Raw genomic sequence first — 9,411 nt, 5'->3', positions numbered from 1 at the left:
GCGGCACCGGAGTGGTCGGGGGCGCCGGCGGACGTGTCCGGTCAGGCGGCGGACATGTCCGTCGGTGGCTGGGAGCTGTTTTTTTTTAGCTAGGGTTTCGGACGGGGGAAGAAGAGATCCGAATGGAGGGGGTATAAATAGGCATAGAGGGAGCTAGGAGAGTCCAAATGAGGTGCGGTTTTCGGCCACGCGATCGTGATCGAACGCTCTAGGACATGGAGCAGAGTTTGGTGGGTTTTGGGCCAAATTGGGGGGGTGTTGGGCTGCAACACACACGAGGCCTTTTCGGTCCCTCGGTTAACCGTTGGAGCATGAAACGAAGTCCAAAAGACACGAAACTTGACAGGCGGTCTACCGGTAGTAAACCAAGGCCGCATGGCAAGTCTCGGTCCAATCCGGAAATGTTTAATCCCCACACACAAAAGAAAGCTAGAAATGACCACCGGAGGAGAACGAAGCGCCGGAATGCAAAACGGACAACGGAGAAAATGCTCAAATGCATGAGATGAACATGTATGCAAATGCAATGCACGAGATGACATGATATGTGATGCACGAAAAACGAAAACAACACAAGGAGACGAAGACCAGAACCCGAGAAATAAATATAAGTTAACACCGGAAACGGCAAAAGTTGGATACAAATATGGAAAGTATATCTGGGGCGTTACAACACTCCACCACTACGAAAAGATCTCGTCCCGAGATCTAGGACTGAAAGAACTCCGGGTACTCAGAACGGAGGTGATCCTCGAGTTCCCAGGTAGCTTCACGGTCGGAATGGTGAGACCACTTGACTTTGAGAAATTTGATTGACTTGTTGCGAGTCTTGCGTTCAGTCTCTTCAAGAATAGAAACTGGGTGCTCACGATAAGAGAGATCTTCTTGGAGCTCAATGTCCTCGAAGTTGACGGTGCGGTCAGGAGTCTTGAAGCACTTTCGAAGCTGAGAGACATGGAACACATCATGAATATTTGCAAAGTTTGAAGGAAGCTCGAGTTGATAGGCGAGGTCGCCTCTCTTGCTGACAATCTTGAAAGGTCCCACGTATCTAGGGGCAAGCTTCCCTTTGATACCGAAGCGACGAGTACCTTTCATGGGAGAGACACGGAGGTAAACATGATCTCCGATCTCGAAAACCAGATCACGGTGCTTACTATCATAGTAGCACTTCTGGCGGGACTGGGCTGCTTTGAGGTTATCACGAATGACTTTGCACATTTCTTCTGCCTCTGTGATTAAGTCATTACCCAGCAGCTGACGTTCACCGGTTTCAGACCAGTTGAGAGGGGTACGGCACTTCCTGTCATATAGAATTTCAAAGGGGGCCTTGCCCGAACTTGCTTGAAAGCTGTTGTTGTATGAGAATTCAGCATAAGGAAGACAGTCCTCCCACTTCATGCCGAAAGAAATCACACAAGCCCTGAGCATATCTTCAAGAATCTGGTTGACACGCTCGACTTGACCGCTTGTTTGAGGATGGAAAGCTGTGCTGAAGCGGATGTTGGTGCCCATGGCCTTCTGAAAAGAATCCCAAAACTTGGAGGTAAAGATGCTGCCACGGTCTGAAGATATCACTTGAGGAATACCGTGCAGAGAGACAATGCGAGAGGTATAGAGTTCCGCCAATTGAGCTGCAGTGATCGACTCTTTGATAGGCAGAAAGTGAGCCACTTTGGTGAGCTTGTCGATGACGACGAATATAGCATCATTGCCACGCTTGGACTTTGGAAACCCAATCACGAAGTCCATTTCAATGTGGTTAAACTTCCATTCTGGAATGGCAAGAGGTTGGAGGAGACCTGCTGGCCTTTGGTGTTCTGCCTTCACTCTTCTGCAGACATCACACTCGTTCACGAATTGAGCGATCTCGCGCTTCATTCGAGTCCACCAATAAGTTTGCTTGAGATCCTGATACATCTTCGTACTACCAGGGTGGATGGAGAGGAGAGAGTTGTGAGCCTCGTTCATGATCACCTTACGAAGTCCACCTTTGGGCACAACAATTCGATCCTCGAAGAAGAGAGTGTCCTTGTCATCAAGGTGGTAGCACTTGTACTTGGACTGACTCTTTGCAATACCAAACTTCACCTTTTTCACCATAGCATCAAGAAGTTGGGCTTGGCGAATCTGGTCTTCTAAGGTAGGAGAAACTTGAAGGTTAGAGAGGAAACCTTGAGGAACAACTTGCAGATTAAGTTTGCGGAAAGCTTCACAAAGCTCGGGTTGATAAGGCTTGAGAATCAGACTGTTGCAATATGCTTTTCTGCTCAAAGCGTCAGCAATCACATTAGCCTTGCCTGGAGTATACTCGATACTCGGATTGTACTCTTGAATCATTTCGACCCATCGAGTCTGCCTGAGGTTGAGATTAGGCTGAGTGAAGATGTACTTGAGACTCTTGTGATCAGTGAAAATATCCACTTTCCTTCCCAATAGAAGATGTCTCCAAGTCAACAAAGCATGCACAACTGCCGCCAACTCGAGATCATGAGTGGGGTAGTTCTTCTCATTAGGTTTCAACTGGCGAGAGGTGTAAGCGACAACTTTCTTCTCTTGCATCAGTACAGCACCGAGACCTTGGAGAGAGGCATCACAAAAGACCTCGTACGGCTTGGTTTCATCAGGCGGAGTCAGAACTGGAGCGGTGATCAATTTCTCTTTCAAAGTGTTGAAAGCAATATCACACTCCGGAGACCAAACGTACTTGACATGCTTCTGAAGAAGATTTGAGAGAGGCTTGGCGATCTTAGAAAAGTTTTCAACGAATCTTCTGCAATAGCTTGCGAGACCGAGAAAACTGCGGAGTTGCTTCACGTTCTGAGGAGGTTCCCAATTCACAATTGCAGACACCTTCTCAGGATTCACGGAAATGCCCTTGGCAGAGATGATATGACCAAGATAAAGAACCTCATCGAGCCAAAATTCACACTTGGAGAACTTGGCGTAGAACTGATGTTCCCTGAGCTTGTCAAGAACCAAACGCAAGTGCTTGGCATGATCTTCCTTGTTCTTCGAGAAAACCAGAATGTCGTCGAGATAGACCAAAACGAATTCATTGGTGTAGGGGTTGAAGATGAAGTTCATCATGCGAGAGAACGTCGGAGGAGCGTTTGCGAGGCCAAAAGACATGACGGTGTATTCATATGAACCAAAGCTTGTTCTGAACACCGTCTTGGGAATATCTTGCTCACGAATACGAATCTGATGATAACCCATACGGAGATCAAGCTTGGAGAATACTTGAGCACCCTTCAGTTGTTCGAACAGCTCATTGATGTTGGGAAGTGGGTATTTGTTCTTGATGGTCTTCTTGTTTACTGGACGGTAATCAACACAAAGTCGACTCGATCCATCCTTCTTCTTCACAAAAAGAACACCACAACCCCACGGAGAAGTACTAGGCCGAATGAGACCCAATCTTTCTTGCTCATCGAGTTGTTTCTTCAGCTCCTTCAACTCTTCAGGTCCGAGCTTGTAAGGACGTTTGCACACAGGTTCCGTGCCAGGCTCAAGTTCAATAACGAATTCAACTGGCCGGTGCGGAGGCATCCCTGGAAGCTCTTCTGGAAAGACGTCTTGATACTCACAAACAACCGGAATCTGCGAAATAGCATCCAATTCACCCTTCTCATTGAGAGAAAACAACCGGATGGTATTATCCCGAGCGGCAAAGACAATGACATCCTCAGACGAATGAGTCAGTTGAATCTGCCTGGCTGCACAATCAAGCTGAGCTTTATGCTTAGAGAGCCAGTCCATCCCGAGAATAAGATCGATATCCGAGTTGCCAAGAACCGTAGGAGAAGCCAAGAACTTGTAGTCACCCAGAGTGATAGAAACATCCGGAACGATGGAGTTAGCCTGCATGCGCTTACCGGGAGAGACAACTGCTAAAGGACTAGGCAAAATTTGCAAAGGCAACCCATGCTTAGATGAAAATGGTCTCGAGATGAAACAATGCGATGCACCCGTGTCAAAAAGAACATTTGCAGGAATATCATTAACAGGAAGGTTACCCATGATGACATCTGACGAGTCCTCTGCCTGAGCTGCATTCATCAAGTTGACCTTGGCGGACTTGGGGTTATGCTTGACCACAGCTGTACTTGCCGATCTGACAGGAGGAGGAGGAGGAAGACGCCTCTGGTTGGTACACTTGTTGGCATAGTGACCCTTCTGTTGGCACTTGTTGCACGTGACCTCTGAAAGCGGACGGTGATACGGAGCACTCGATCTTGGCGCTTGAGACGAAGACTTGTTCTGAAAGCCTGGGTTGGGTGGGTGGGAGAAACCACTGCCACCTTTGCTCTTCTACTGATACGGCTGACGGAACGGAGGAGGAGGAAGCCAATACTTCTGCTGCTTGACCACTTGAGTAGAGGAAGACGGAGTAACATCTCTGGCACGCTTCCTGGAGGCATCACACCTCATCTGAGCAGCCTCTTGCTTCAGTGCCATGTTGTAGAACTCATCGTATCTCAACGGTTCAAAGAGGACAAGAGCGAGCTGAATTTCCTCACGAAGACCACCCCTGAACTGATAGATCATGCTCCTCTCATCAGGAACATCCTGCTTGGCAAAACGGGCGAGCTTCTGGAACAACTTGTTGTAGTCATAGACAGACAAAGAGCCTTGCTTCAGATTGCGGAATTCCTGACGCTTACTCTCAACCACACTTTGAGGGATGTGATGAGCGCGGAAATCTTGACGAAAATCATTCCAAGTGATAACACGTCCACCTCTGGAATCCTTGTACTGCTGGAACCACTCTGCAGCCTGATCTTTGAGCTGGAAAGAAGCGAACTTGACGAAATCTTCAGGCCTGACGTTGCTGCATTCAAAATGCTTGCCCAGATCCACTAGCCAATCGTCAGCATCGGTAGCCTCAACACAACCGCTGAACGTCTTTGGGCCATTAGCAAGGAACTGGTTCAGTGTAGCAAAGTGGTGCTGATTATTGCCTTGATTCCCTTGACTGCCTTGATTGCGCTCTTGGAGAATTTGCATGATCAACTGTGTGTTTGCATTAGTAGCGGCCATCACAGCTTGCCATGCTTCCGGAGGAGGCGGAGGTGGAGGCGGATTAGGATTCGGAGTCGTGCGCGTTGGAGGAGCCATCCTGAACAGGTTGACCACCATTAGCACACTGATAGACAACAATATAGAAGCTGAATCCAACGGAATGAAAATTGCAACATATAGTCTTCACATCCGAACAGAATGAACGAATGCATTTCTCTTGAAGTGGTCACATATCCATAAATTGAGAAGCCACGAAGAATTAAGGTAGAGAAATAAATCAACAAGGTACGGATCAAGAACGAATAATCGGTAAGAAATCCCAATCTCAAACCAATATCCGTGGAACAAGAACTAGAGCTACTAGAATTCCCACCTATGAAACTCCCGAACCTTTCTGGTTATGCAATCAGTGTTGGGGATACAGGGGAAGCACAATATCTCACCCAAACTAGCAAATCCTACATCCAGCTGTATCCATCCTTCAACACATAACCAAGAAACCTTCGGAAACCATCTACCTCAACCTTCGAAAAGCATCCGTTATACAAGTTATGGCGATACTCCCGAACTCCCGCCCCAGTACTGGGTGGCGTCGAGGTTATCTCACCAACGAACTGCATAAAAGAGATTTTCGATGTCGGCGAACATATCTCAAGTATACCAGAATTGCAACGATAAAATTGTGACGACAACACCTCGGAGCTCAACTCCCCAGGACACTGCCACAACCCCTAAAGACAGGAGGCACCAAGAACAATGTTCTCGTCACAAAACCATCGGAACAAAACCAAGATACTCGCGTGATCCTAAAAAAAATTTAGTGAAATTTGAGAAGAGAAGAGTCAAAACTCTACGTCAGGATGCCTTACCAGAGCGATGAGGAGACTGGGAAGTAAAAGAATTCCTAAGCTCTCCGATATATAATTCCTAAGGACTCAAAACATTTTTTTTCTAGACACAACTCGGCTGCTAAAAACGATCAAGCAATGGGGGCTCCTAAGGTCGGGGAAGGCTCTGATTACCAACTTGTAACGCCCTCGATGCGGCTATAGCTCCCACGTGTCGAGGCACGACTTAGAGACATAACCGCATTGAAAGCAATGTCGCAAGTCAGGCAATCATTACAACATCCCATGTAATACATAATAAAAGGGGGAGATAGCATAGTTGGCTTACACTCGCCACGTCACATCAGAGTGCATAAATAACATCCATCAAACAAACACTCAAGGCCCGACTACGGCGCCAAAAATAGAAAAAAAACCCAACATGCGACAAGGTCCTGAATCGATAACCCCAACTAGGCACCACTACTGATCATCCGGAAAAGACACGTAGTATCGCTGAGAGTCCTCGTCGAACTCCCACTTGAGCTCGTAATCGTCAACTGGAGTAGAAACACCTGGACCTGCATCTGGAGTTGTAGTATCTGTGAGCCACAGGGACTCAGCAATCTCACACCCACGCGATCAAGACTATTTAAGCTCATAGGAATGGATAAGGCAAAAATATGTGGAGCTGCAGCAAGCGACTAGCATATGTGGTGGCTAACTTATACGCAAAAGAGAGCGAGAAGAGAAGGCGAGGCACGAGCGAGAAGCTAAAGGAACATCCTGCGCAAGCATAACTCCAACACCGTGTCCACTTCCCGGACTCCGCCGAGAAGGGGCCATCACGGTAACACACACGGTTGATTCATTTTAATTAAGTTTAGTTCAAGTAATCTACAACCGGACATTAACAAATTCCCATCTGCCCATAACCGCGGGCACGGCTTTCGAAAGTTCAATCCCTGCAGGGGAGTCCCAACTTAGCCCATGACAAGCTCTCACGGTCAACGAAGGAATAGACCTCCACCCGAGACATTCCGATCAGACTCGGTATCCCGGTACAACAAGACATTTTGACAGGGTAAAACTAAACCAGCAACACCGCCCGAATGTGCCGACAAATCCCGATAGGAGCTGCACATATCTCTTTCTCAGGGCACACTCAGATTGTCCTAGGTACGGGTAGGCCAGCCCAGAGTTGCCCCTGGTAGCCACCGGTAGCTGACAGGTGGACCAACACTCAGAGGAGCACTGGCCCGGGGGGTAAAATAATGATGACCCTTGAGTCTGCAGAACCCAAGGGAAAGAAAAGGCTAGGTGGCAAATGGTAAAACCAATGTTGGGCATTGCTGGAAGAGCTTTACTTAAGACGAACTGTCAAGGGGTTCCCATAATAGCCCAACCGTGTAAGGAACGCAAAATCCGGGAACATAACACCGATATGACGGAAACTAGGGCGGCAAGAGTGGAACAAAACACCAGGCATAAGGCCGAGCCTTCCACCCTTTACCAAGTATATAGATGCATTAATTAAGTAAGGTATATTGTGATATCCCAACAAGTAAATAAAAGTTCCAACAAGGAACGGCTCCAATCTTCACCTGCAACTAACAACGCTATAAGAAGGGCTGAGCAAAGCAGTAACATAGCCAATCAACGGTTTGCTAGGACAATGGTGGGTTAGGGGTTCAACATGGCAATTGGGAGGCTGACAAGCAAAAGGTAGGCATCGTAGCAGTGGCAAAGCAAAAGAGCGAGCAAACTAGCATAGCAAAGATAGTAGTGATTTCGAGGGTATGATCATCTTGCCTGCACAGTTGTCAGAGTTGACTGGATCCTCACAAGCAAACTCAACGGGCTCCTCGGTAGCGAACTCGTCTCCCGGCTCTACCCAACAAGACAAACAAGCAACAAGGATACAATCAACCACGGCAAGACCAAGCAATATGATGAAATGACGATATGCTATGCGGGATGCGATGCGGGATGTAAAATGCAAGATATGACAGGAAATGCATGAACCTGGCATCAACTTGGAAAATCAAGTGTGCCACTGGATAGAGGGGATGAAATCGCTTGAAAACGATATAAAGATCATTGGAATCGGAGCTACGGTTTGGAAATGGCAAGCGTTTTAAGATATGACACCGGTATGCGATTTACAGCAAGTAGGCATCTAAATGCAACGAAATGAACATGCTACAGCCACCAAACATGAAAACAAAATACATGGCAGTGATGTACACAAGATGGTTGACAAAACACTAGCACTGAGCCATAGGCAAATTCATCCATTAAGAGGTTCAAACAAGCATGGCTAAAACGCAAATGCAAAACAGATTTCAGACTTAGTGAAATTAACACTAGTCTGAAATTTCAGATCACGATGCTCTCTTCGGAGCAGCAAAACAACATGATAGAAAACCTGAACATGAAAAGTAAGAACATGGCATGGAGCTACTCAACAAGCTTAAAAAAACACCCAAAGTGACCTGGGGCCAAAAGGGTTCACAAAATACTCTACCGAGCTCACGAACATAGCTCGAACACAATCAGTTTTCAGACTTAGTGAAAACTGAGACACGCTGAAATATAACTCGCGAAGGCATGTAAACGAGCTCGATGCACTCACTACGGTGCAAATCATGGCAAGGAAATCATATAACCAGCAAGAAGGCACAAAGTGCTAGCTACACATGGCAAGAACGAAGGCATAGCATGCATGGAACACTAACGGTAGCATCGGCAAAATCGCAAACAAGTTGACGATCTGCCCGGATTAACAACGAAGCAAAAGTTGAGCTCGATTGAGTCAACCTAGAGCACTCCACATATGCAAACAAAGACATGGATGGATAGAGCATAACATAATTATCAAAACTCCCTTGCTGATCATCCTCAAAAAAGGCACGGATCACTAGGAAACAAGCTGGACATATAGCATCACGAACTAAAATATCCCAGACTTAGTGAAATCACTAAGTCCCTGAAATCTGCAATCTCACGTACCTCTCTTCGCAAGCTTGCAGAGGACAACACACACATCCTAAAAATGCATGGGTGACACCTCTGGAAAGAAGACAAAATACTTAACAATTCATCCCAAAGGGGCACACGCATATCATGCACGAATTAAACATGGCAAAATGACAAAAGTGCATGATGAACTAACGGATCTGCAATTTAACTCACGAAGCCTCCTTATAACAGCATTTTGGGCATCAAGATGACCTCAAATGCAAATGATGCAATGGAATGAAATGATGTACATGTCGAGGCGAAGATTTTGATATATCATATGCCCAAAACGGAGCTACGGTTACGGAGATACGAACAGTCAAAGAATGCATAAAAATCTGGGAGTTAGGGTTTCGAGGGAGAGAGGGTCAACCTAGATCTAGATCCGGCTACTGTAGCAGCACTGTAGCACCCGCGCGAGTTCGCCGGAGACGGCTCGCCGGAGCCGGTGGAGGCGGCCGGAGCAGCGGGGAGAGGCCGGGGCGGCGCCGGGAAGGTCGGGGGAGGCCGGTGGCGGCGCCCGGCGGCGGCGGTGGCG

The sequence above is a fragment of the Triticum aestivum genome, chromosome 4A (genome assembly GCF_018294505.1).
Source record: "Triticum aestivum cultivar Chinese Spring chromosome 4A, IWGSC CS RefSeq v2.1, whole genome shotgun sequence".
NCBI classification, from domain to species: Eukaryota; Viridiplantae; Streptophyta; class Magnoliopsida; order Poales; family Poaceae; genus Triticum; species Triticum aestivum.
The sequence above is the reverse complement of the archived record's forward strand: the minus strand, read 5'-3'. Positions refer to the sequence as shown.